This window comes from Oncorhynchus nerka, linkage group LG7 (assembly GCF_034236695.1).
Source record: "Oncorhynchus nerka isolate Pitt River linkage group LG7, Oner_Uvic_2.0, whole genome shotgun sequence".
NCBI classification, from domain to species: Eukaryota; Metazoa; Chordata; class Actinopteri; order Salmoniformes; family Salmonidae; genus Oncorhynchus; species Oncorhynchus nerka.
In genome coordinates, this window is record NC_088402.1 from 36,459,226 (window position 1) to 36,470,603 (window position 11,378).

An 11,378-nucleotide genomic window follows, 5' to 3' on the forward strand; every position below is an offset into this window, starting at 1 on the left:
AGTGCTGTGGTTGTTGAATGTCCTTCCCTATAAGCGTGCTGAAAGTCTGTTGTCAATTTGTTAATAGTAAAATAGCATTGTATCTGGTCAAACAATTTTTTTCCTAAGGATTGGTAACAGACTGATTGGTCGGCTATTTGAGCCAGTAAAGGGGTCTTTACTATTCTTGGGTAGTGGAATTACTATTGCCTCCCTCCAGGCCTGAGGGTACAAACTTTCTAGTAGGCTTAGATTGAAGACATGGCAAATAGGAGTGGCAATATTGTCCGCTATTATCCTCACTAATTTTTCATCCAAGTTGTCAGACCCCAGTGGCTTGTCATTGTTGATAGACAATTTTTTCACCTCTTCCACACTCACTTTACGGAATTCAAAATTCAAAACTTTGATGTGTAGTGTTAGCATTTGTTGCTGGCATGTCATACCTCAATTTGCTCATTTTGCCAATGACAAATGTATTAAATGAATTGGCAATATCAGTGGGTTTTGTGATGAATGAGCCATCTGATGTAATGAATGATGGAGTTGAGTTAGCTTTTTTGGGCAAAATTTAATTTAACTTCTTATGGCTGGGGGCAGTATTGAGTAGCTTGGATGAATAAGGTGCCCAGAGGTGCCCAGAATAAACTGCCTGCTACTCAGTCACAGTTACTAATACATATTATTAGTATATTTGGATAGAACACTCTGAAGTTTATAAAACTGTTTGAATGATGTCAGTGAGTATAACAGAACTCATGGTAGGCAAAAACCTGAGAAAAAATCCAACCAAGAAGTGGGAATTCTGGAGGTTGGTTGTTTTTCAACTCATTCCCTATTGAAGATACAGTGGAATATTGGTCATGTTGCACTTCCTTCGGCTTCCACTAGATGTCAACAGTCTTTAGAACCTTGTTTGATGCTTCTACTGTGAAGTGGGGGCGAACGAGAGGGGAATGAGTCAGGGCTCTGCCAGAATGCCTTGAGCTCGTGACATTCGTTCATGTGAGAGCGAGCTCTGTTCCATCGCAATGCTACAGACAAAAGGGATTCTCCGGTTGGAACATTATTGAAGAATTATGTTAAAAACATCCTAAAGATTGATTCTATACATCGTTTGACATGTTTCTACGGACTGTAATGGAACATTAGGACTTTGTCTGCTCATGCGTCATGAAGTGGGATTACTGAGCTGAACGCGCTAACAACAAGGAGGAATTTGGACATAAATTATTAACTTTATCGAACAAATCAAACATTTGTTGTGGAACTGGGATTCCTGGAAGTGCATTCTGATGAAGATCATCAAAGGTAAGTGAATATTTATAATGTTATTTCTGACTTCTGTTGACTGCACAATATGGCGGATATCTTTCTGAGCGCCGTACTCAGATTATTGCATGGTTTGCTTTTTCCGTAAAACTTTTTTGAAATCTGACACAGTGGTTGCATTAAGGAGAAGTGTATCTAAAGTTCCATGTATAACACTTGTATTTTCATCAACATTTATAATGAGTATTTCTGTAAATTGATGTGGCTCTCTGCAAAATCACCGGATGTTTTTGGAACTACTGAACATAACGTGCCAATGCATACTGAGATTTTTTTATAGAAATATGAACATTATCGAACAGAACATACATGTATTGTGTAACATGAAGTCCTATGAGTGTCATCTGATGAAGATCATCAAAGGTTAGTGATTCATTCTCTCTCTATTTCTGATTTTTTTGACTCCTCTCTTTGGCTGGAAAAATGGCTGTGTTTTTCTGTGACTTGGCTCGGACCTAACATAATCGTTTGTGGTGCTTTCGCCGTAAAGCCTATTTGAAATCGTACACTGTGGTGGGATTAACAAGAAGTGTGAAATACTTGTATATCTGAGGAATTTTCATTATGAGATTTCTGTTGTTTTGAATTTGGCGCCCTGCACATTCACTGGCTGTTGTCATATTGCTCCCATTAGCGGGATCTCAGCCCTAATTAAGGTGCTCCAAAGCGTTTTACTATCATTCTTTATGTAAATTAAATTGGTTTCATAGTAAAGTTTCTTATTTTTATTCAGTCACATGATTTCTCAATTTGCATTAAGTTTGCCAATCAGACATTTGCCATTGCTTTTGCCTCATCCTTCTCAACCATACAATTTTTCAATTTTCATCAATCCACAGGGATTTAACAGTCTTCACAGTAATTTCTTAATGGGTGCAAGCTTATTAGTAACTGGAATAAGCCATTTCATAAATGTGTCAAGTGCAGCGTCTGGTTGCTCATCATTACACACCACAGACCAACAAATATTCTCTACATCAACAACATAGGAATCACTACAAAACTCTTATACAGTATATTAAGCCCAGCCTTTGGAACTTTGGTTTTCCTAGATATGGATACTATATTGTGATCGCCACATCCGATGCATCTGGATACTGCTTTAAAGCAACTTTCTGCAGCATTAGTAAAGATGTGATCAATACATGATGATTTTATTAATTTTCTGTTTGTAACTATCCTGGTAGGTTGACTGATTATAGTTTGAAGCTTTTTCTTGAGTGGGCAGATTGATGAAAGCCAATATATATTTACATCCCCCTGAAAATATACCTCTGCGCTGATATCACATACATTATCAAGCATTTTATCCAGATACTGACTGTTAGCCCTTGGTGGTCTATAGCAGCTTCCCACAAGAATGGGCTGTAGGTGAGGCAGATGAACCTGTAGCCACATTACTTCAACAGTATTTAACATGAGATCCTCTCTAAGCTTTACATTGTGGTTCTGAATATAAACAGTATTTACCAAGGATTGGTTTGCAACTGTATTCCACAGGCAAAATAATCATAGACAACATCACAGACGGGAGCAGAAAGACCATTTGTGTGATCAGCCGTATTTACCTGGGGGCGAGTGGTGCTCCATATAGTTCCAGGTCGCGGGGTGGGTCTAATGTCCTTTGAATCAGACTGGGGTGACTCGAACAGGTACCAAATACAGCAAATGCCGATTTAAACCCCGGGTTGTATGTCCTATGGGGTTACTCTCTTTTCTATGCACACACACAAACACAACTCACTTTTATTCGCGCCTCTGGTCTGTTTGATGAGCAAAAGGATGTGTTGATCCTGGTGTTTCTGGAGAGACGCACCTACTTGAAATGGCTCAGAGCTGGGGAGCACACCGGAGTCTTCTGACAGAAACTCAGGGGGGCCCTGGAGACCAGGGACTGAGAACAACATCCTCACAGGGGTAAAGAGGCATGACAGAAACAACTGAAATGAAACGACTATCACAATCTGAACAATGTTTCGAATAGATTGAAGGGGAACAACAGCAAAATATGACTTGGCAGCTGAAGCACAGGTCCTAGTCCAGGCACATGTCATCTCGTCTGGACTACTGCAACTCTGCTGGCTAGGCTACATGCCATGAACTCATCTAGAATGCTGCAGCACCCTGCGTTTCAACCTGCCCAAGGTCTCCCATGTCACTCTGCTCCTTTGCAATCTCCATTGGTTCCCAGTAGCAGCTTGCATCCAATTCAACACCTTGGTTTTTGTCAAGGGAAACCGCTCCTCCCTACCTCCAGTAAGAGATGGGTATTTGAATTACTTTTGAGTATTTTATCATTTTGTATTTGAAAGGCCTGGGAAAGAATGTATGTGATTTGTAACAAGATACTTCAGAACATTTACAAAATACTTTCTACCATTTTTTATAGAGGTTCCGATTTTGTGGCTCCCATTACCCCAAATGTAATGCATTGGTATCAGAAGTCTTATGGCAGTATCCATTGAGGCCATTAGAGGTGTTGATGGATGAGGGGAGGAGCTTGAAAGACAGTTGAAACAGGGATGCACCTCCAGAGCGAGGATCGTGCAGTGAATTTGGTCCACAAGGGACTCGGCTTTTGTATTTTAAATAAAATATTTATTTTATTTGGCACCAGTATTCTGATAATTTGTTTGGGGGGTATTTTGTAACAATATACATTTTGATGTATCTTTGCCCATCTCTGCCTCGGCTCAAGCACTCTGTTCAGCAATCTGTGGACACTTGGCTTCCCCACCCTTCATCCCAACCACAGCTCTTGTCTGTCCTGGCACCTCAGTGGTGGTAGGACAACATAGTCCCTTGATTTGTGCCCTCTATTGACAGAGAATTTGGTACTGCAAGGTTGATGCTCCGCTGTATACCACCATGTGACAAGAAAATGTAATAGAGTGGAACTTCTCTGCATAAAGGTTATCTGACTGAACAGCTCAAGTGAGTCAGAGAAGAACACCATCATAACATATGAGGACAAAGCCGTGACTGCATGCTAGCAGTGCATCCAGAGCCATCCAGTAGCTAGCCATAAGCATGCTGCAGGCATGATGGGTCTCGAATATTTTATACATTTGGTATACCGGGGAATCAAAAGGTCAACAGTGTGCCAATCTGGCACTTCGGTCAATGCATAGCTGCCATTCACATGCCCTCACAGTGGCAGCTACGTGCGAAGTTAACTTTTGCCCAGTGCATCCATCCATCCCATCCTGCTGGTGTCCAGAGGACATAATTCCATAGAGATTTGGGCTGGCTGTCATTCAACTGTGGTTAGCCAAGGCTATAAGGAGAGAGGGGTTTTCTTTTCGATAACTTGGCTGGCTTATTCAGGCATCCAGGTGGACGACTAAATACACATTGGAGGAGGTTGATTGGTGGTCCTGAAGCACAAGACTATTTGCGCCACGTCTCAGAATGCAAAACCTTGGGGAATTCCTCTGGGCAGTTTCTTAGCATAAGTGAGGTCCACAAATCTGTCACTGTCTGACAGAGATAAGAACATGCCATAAGCTCGAAATGTCTCCAATAGAGCCATCAAATTGGATCCTTTTCTATAGCTCAATTGTTGTCAAGGAGGGCAGTCATGTGTATGCGATCAGAGGATCACTGGTTTGACCCGGTTTGGGGACGGTGGAGGAAGCTATACTGTTAGCAGTACACTGATGTCAGTATCATGAGCATCAATACTGTTTCATTTCGTTACCAATTACCCTTTGGTGAGGGAAGCTATGCAAAATGGAGTCAACCAAACATGCAAGTAACCATCATTGACACAGGTCATTTAGTGACTCATGGGCATGATTGCAAATGCGGTTTAACATTACATTAGAAGTATGCCGGAACTCTTTGAAACAAATAACCCACAATAAGAAGGTTAACAATTTAGGTAAGAAAAAAATGCATTAAATACAGGCCTATAGGTGGGATGCATTTGTTTTCCATGGACAAGCAGGGTCACTAAGTGAATCACCTAAATTACAAGGAACCGAGTTGTGTTTATTAGAAGTCTCTAATTTAGCCTGTCTGAGTCACTCTCAGCGGTATTATTTAAATGGCCGGTTATCCTTCCTGCTGTTTTACCACATAAAGGAAAATACAAGTTTACATATTTTTCAAGGTCACTTTTCCCATTACTGTGCAGGCTCAGAGATGGGTTGTTGAGAAATCTGTTTCATCTGCCAATTAAATATTGAGAATTCCAGAGGGAGATTCTTCTGTCATCATTCAGTCAATACGTCCCTATACGTTTGCTTTGGTAATGTAAGTTCCTGTACTTTCTAAGCCAATATAGCTTCTTAAATTTAATTCAGAAAGTGAGACAGAGATCCCACAACACACAGGTGTAAAAATGTGAGCAAGAGTTCGGCTACAGGCCTACTCTCCATATTCCTACGCTGCGATCCATAACGTACTCACACGGCAGTGGGAAGAGAGACGAGCTGTTAAGTCATTTTTCCCATTCATTCCTTTCCTTTAAAAGAAACCACAAAACCAGACTTTTCTTTTTTTTTTGCTGACTCGACGTTCTTTTTCCTTGGATGCAAAGCCTGGGCAAATAACTGTGCTTGTCTCACTTACAGTACGAAGCGGACTGCCCTGGCCAAACCTCTGGCTAGTCATACTCCCAGTTGATGATGGTATTGCATTGGCCAAGGGAGGATATGGATGACCATGAATGAGGTAATGATGTATTTATATGACACGTGACACATCATTTCTCTTGTCTCGGCGGCTGGTGGTGATGATAGTTTTTCCAGCAGATTGAATCCTGTGAGGATTCACTGGGAGGAAATGGACACCAGTGGATATAACATGTCAGCGGTGGTGTTTGGAAGAATATATACATTGGGGTTTTACACATACACACACGGTTGAGCCTCAGAGTCAAACAGACGATGATTCATGACAGACCACCCCTATGGCAGTCTGCGGCAGAACTAACAGTATCCTTTGTTCATAGTGCAGAGAGTATGGGTACAGAGAAAATGGGCTATTTAAAGTGGACAGACAAGGCAAGCTAGGCACTGAAACAAAGACACACACGCCAACAGAAAACTGACAAGTTAATAGCTAAAAAGACTCACAGAAAGCCACTCGACAAAAAGCCAGGGAGCACAATACAAACCATTGAGCGAGCGGAGAACTGTTGAGCAAGCGGAAGAGATGATGAGATCTGGAGACGGGATGTCTTTAGATGAGGTGTTTGATCAAATCAAATGTTATTGGTCTCACATGTTTAGCAGATATTATTAGCTAAATGTTTGTGTTTCTAGCCGCAACAGTGCAGCAATATCTAACAAGTAATATCTACATTTCACAACAACACACACAAATCTAAAGTAAAGGAATGGAATTAAGAATATATACAGTTGAAGTCGGAATTTTCTATACACTTAGGATTGGAGTCATTAAAACTATTTTTTCAACCACACCACAAATGTCTTGTTAACAAACTATAGTTCTAGCAAGTCGGTTAGGACATCTACTTTGACACAAGTAATTTTTCCAACAATTGTTTACAGACAGATTATTTCACTTATAATTCACTGTATCACAATTCCAGTGGGTCAGAAGTTTACATACACTAAGTTGACTGTGCCTTTAAACAGCTTGGAATATTCCAGAAAATTATGTCATGGCTTTAGAAGCTTCATATTGGCTAATTGACATCATTTGAGTCAATTGGAGGTGTACCTGTGGTGTGCCTTCAAACTCAGTGCCTCTTTGTTTGACATCAAGGGAAAATCTAAAGAAATCAGCCAAGACCTCAGAAAAAAAACTGTAGACCTCCACAAGTCTGGTTCATCCTTGGGAGCAATTTCCAAACGCCTGAAGGTACCACATTCATCTGTACAAACAATAGTACGCAGGTATAAACACCATGGGACCACACAGCCGTCATACCGCCCAGGAAGGGGACGCGTTCTGTCTCCTAGAAATGAACGTACTTTGGTGCGAAAAGTGCAAATCAATCCCAGAACAACAGCAAAGGACCTTGTGAAGATGGAGGAAACAGGTACAAAAGTAACTATATCCACAGTAAAACGAGTCCTATATCGACATAACCTGAAAGGCCGCTGAGCAAGGAAGAAGCCACTGCTCCAAAAGCGCCATAAAATAGCCAGACTACGGTTTGCAACTGCACATGGGGACAAAGATCATACATTTCGGAGAACTGTCCTCTGGCTTGATGAAACAAAAATAGAACTGTTTGGCCATAATGACCATCATTATGTTTAGAGGAAAAAAGGGGAGGCTTGCGAGCCAAAGAACACCATCCCAACTGTGAAGCACGGGGTGGCAGGATCATGTTGTGGCGGTGCTTTGCTGCAGGAGGGACTGGTGCACTTCACAAAATAGATGGCAACATAAGGAAGGAAAATTACGTGGATATATGGAAGCATCATCTCAAGGCATCAGTCAGGAAGTTAAAACTTGGTCGCAAATGGGTCTTCCAAATGAACAATGACCCCAAGCATACTTCCAAAGTTGTGGCAAAATGGTATTGGAGTGGCCATCACAAAGCCCTGACCTCAATCCTATCAAAAATTTGTGAGCAGAACTGAAAAAGCGTGTGCGAGCAAGGAGGCCAACAATCCTGACTCAGTTGCACCAGCTCTGTCAGGGGGAATGGGCCAAAATTCACCCAACTTATTGTGGGAAGCTTGTGGAAGGCTACCCAACACGTTTGACCAAAGTTACACAATTTAAAGGCAATGCTACCAAATACTAATTGAGTGTATCTAAACTTCTGACCCATTGGGAATGTGATGAAAGAAATAAAAGCTGAAATAAATCATTCTCTCTACTATTACTCTGACATTTCACATTCTTAAAATAAAGTGGTGATCCTAACTGACTTAAGACAGATCATTTTTACTGGGATAAAATGTCAGGAATTGTGAAAAACTGAGTTTAAATGTATTTGGCTAAGGTGTATGTAAACTTCCGACTTCAACTGTAAATATTTGGACGAGCAATGTCGGAGCGGCAAAAACTAAAATACAGTAGAATATAATAGAATACGGTATATACATCAGATGAGTAATGCAACATATGTAAACATTATTAAAAGTGACTAGTGTTCCATTATTAAAGTGGCCAGTGATTTCAAGTCTACGTATATAGAGCAGGAGCCTCTAACGTGCAATCGATGCCTATTTAACAGTCCGATGGCCTTAAGATAGAGGCTCTTTTTCAGTCTCTCGGTCCCAGCTTTGATGCACCTGTACTGACATCGACTTGTGGATGATAGAAGGGGTGAACAGGCAGTGGCTCGGGTGGTTGTTGTCCTTGATCTTTTAGGCCTCCCTGTGACATCGGATGCTGTAGGTGTCCTGGGGGGCAGGTAGTTTACCGCCGGTGATGCGTTGGGCAGACAGCACCAACTTCTGGAGAGCCCTGCGGTTGAGGGCAGTGAAGTTGCTGTATCAGGCGGTGATGCAGCCCGGCAGGATGCTCTCAATTGTGCATCTGTAAAGGTTTGTGAGGGGTTTAGGTACCAAGCCAAATTTCTTCAGCCTCCTGAGGTTGAAGAGGAGCTATTTAGCCTTCTTCACCACACTGTCTGTGTAGGTGGACCATTTCAGATCGTCAGTGATGTGTAAGCAGAGGAATTTGAAGATTTCCATCTTCTCCACTGCGGTTCCGTTGATGTGGATAGGGGGGTGCTCCCTCTGCTGTTTCCTGAAGACCACGATCAGCTCATTTGTTTTGTTGACGTTGAGTGAGAAGTTATTTTCCTGGCACCACACTCCCAGAGCCCTAACATCCTCCCTGTAGACTGTCTCGTCATTGTTGGTAATGAGGCCCACTACTGTTGTGTCGTCTGCCAACTTGATGATTGAGTTGGAGGCGTGCGTGGCCACACAGTCATGGGTGAACAGGAAGTACAGGAGGGGGCTGAGCCATTGAATTGTGACTCCACTTTGTCTCTGTATTGACGTTTTGCCGGTTTGATTGCCTCACGGAGAGAATAACTGCACTGTTAGTATTCGGCCATATTCCCAGTCACCTTGCCATGGTTAAATGTGGTGGTTAGCGCTTTCAGTTTTGCGCTAATCCGCCATCTATCCATCTGCCATCTATCCACTGTTTCTGGTTAGGGTAGATTTTAATAGCCACCATGGGTACATCTATGTATTTCCTGATAAACTCAGTCATCGTATCCATGTATTCATCTATATTATTCTTAGAGGCTACCCGGAACATATCCAAGTCTGCGTGATCAAAACAATCTTGAAGCAGGGATTCTGATTGGTCAGACCAGTGTTGAATAGTCCGTAGCACGGGTACTTCCTGTTAGAGTTTCTGCCTATAGAAAGGGAGGAGCAAAATGGAGTAATGATCAGATTTTCCTGAAGGGAGGGCGGGAGAGGGTCTTTGTGACGGAAAAGTCTGTAACTGGCCACGGGCAGCGTTTGGTACACTAACACACACACACTCAGCGCGCCTCCCTGCTCCGTTATCAGCTCCGTTAACAATGTAGGTCGTCACACAAGTTAACTTCCCTATCTTAGTACATACATTTCATACTTTATTCTTATCTCCCGTCAGTAACAGTTTAAAGAATATACAGACAAGCGTTCATGTTTAATTTAAGCAACACATTGTAGTTATCAATTTTATAGGCAAGCGCGTTGTTTGTTTGGTTCTGTTCCTCTCTTTCCATCTCTGTAGCTTCCAGGTATGCTGGGATAAGGACCAGAGCTACGGTAATCAGGCTGGCTTTGTCGTGCCTGAACCGAATGGCTTGTTCATGTGAATGGGCATATTGGAAGACTCCATGTCAGTAGGGATGGGAATTTGTGTTATGTTGGTGTGTGTTATATTGGTGTATTGTATCATGAGAAACGTGTTGCAATGTATATAATTCATTATGTTTAGATGAGTGGAAAATGTAGGCTTTGATGAATTAGTGCTGGGTATGTTCTGATGGGAGGGGCTTCCCCTACAAAATGAGCCTCTCAGTTCAAGGGGGGAACTATTTTGGATTGAGCTGTTGATGGGGCAGCATTGTTTTAAAGCTGTCCCCATAATGTATACTTTGGATGGCAGTACTTTTGTTTTTCTTCCGGATTCACTAAACAATAAACACCCTTGCATATAAGTACTTTTATGGCTCAGCCATCTTTTTATTTGATAGAGGTTAGGTTTTTCAGTTTATCCTTCTGGCCTACTCTACGTGACAGTTTTGTAGGCATTTTGTTGAGTAGCAGTGGGCCAATGTTCTCGGAGCGAGTGCTACAGTCAATGTTTTGGGAGATCTTCGGAAACGTTTTCCTCAGATTAGCTTTGTTAAAATCCCCGGCTCCAATAAATGCGGCCTCGGGATAGGTGGTTTCCAGTTTGCATAAAGTCCAGTGTAGTTCCTTGAGGGCCGTCGTGGTATCGGCTTGAGGGGGAATATACACAGCTGTGACTATAACTGAAGAGAATTCTCTTGGGAGGTAATATGGTTGGCATTTGATTGTGAGGTATTCCAGGCCGGGGTGAACAAAATGATAAGTTTCTGTATGTTATCACATTCACACCATGAGTAGTTAATCATGAAACATACACCCCCGTCTTCTTCCCAGAGAGATCTTTATTCCGGTCTGCGCGATGAACTGAGAACCCAACTGGCTGTACGGACTCAGACAGTATATCCCGAGAAAGCCATGTTTCCGTGAAACAAAGTATGTTACAGTCCCTGATGTTTCTCTGGAAGGAGATCCTTACACTGAACTCGTCAATTTTATTATCCAGACACTGAACATTTGCGAGTAATATACTCAGAAGCGATGGGTGGTGTGCGCGCCACCTGAGTCGGAGTCCGAATACCTCTGCTCCACCGGCAGTGTTTTGGATCAGCCTCTGGAATCAGTTCAATTGCCATGGGGGGTACGAACAAAGGATCAAATTCAGGAAAGTTCTATTCCTGATCGTAATGCTGGTGAGTTACCGCCGCTCTGATATCCAAAAGTTATTTCCAGTTGTATGTAATTAACCCCCAAACAATTCTGGGCTAATAATGTAAGCTATAACACATAAAAAATATAAAAAATCTGCAAAGTTGCTTCGGAGCTAGA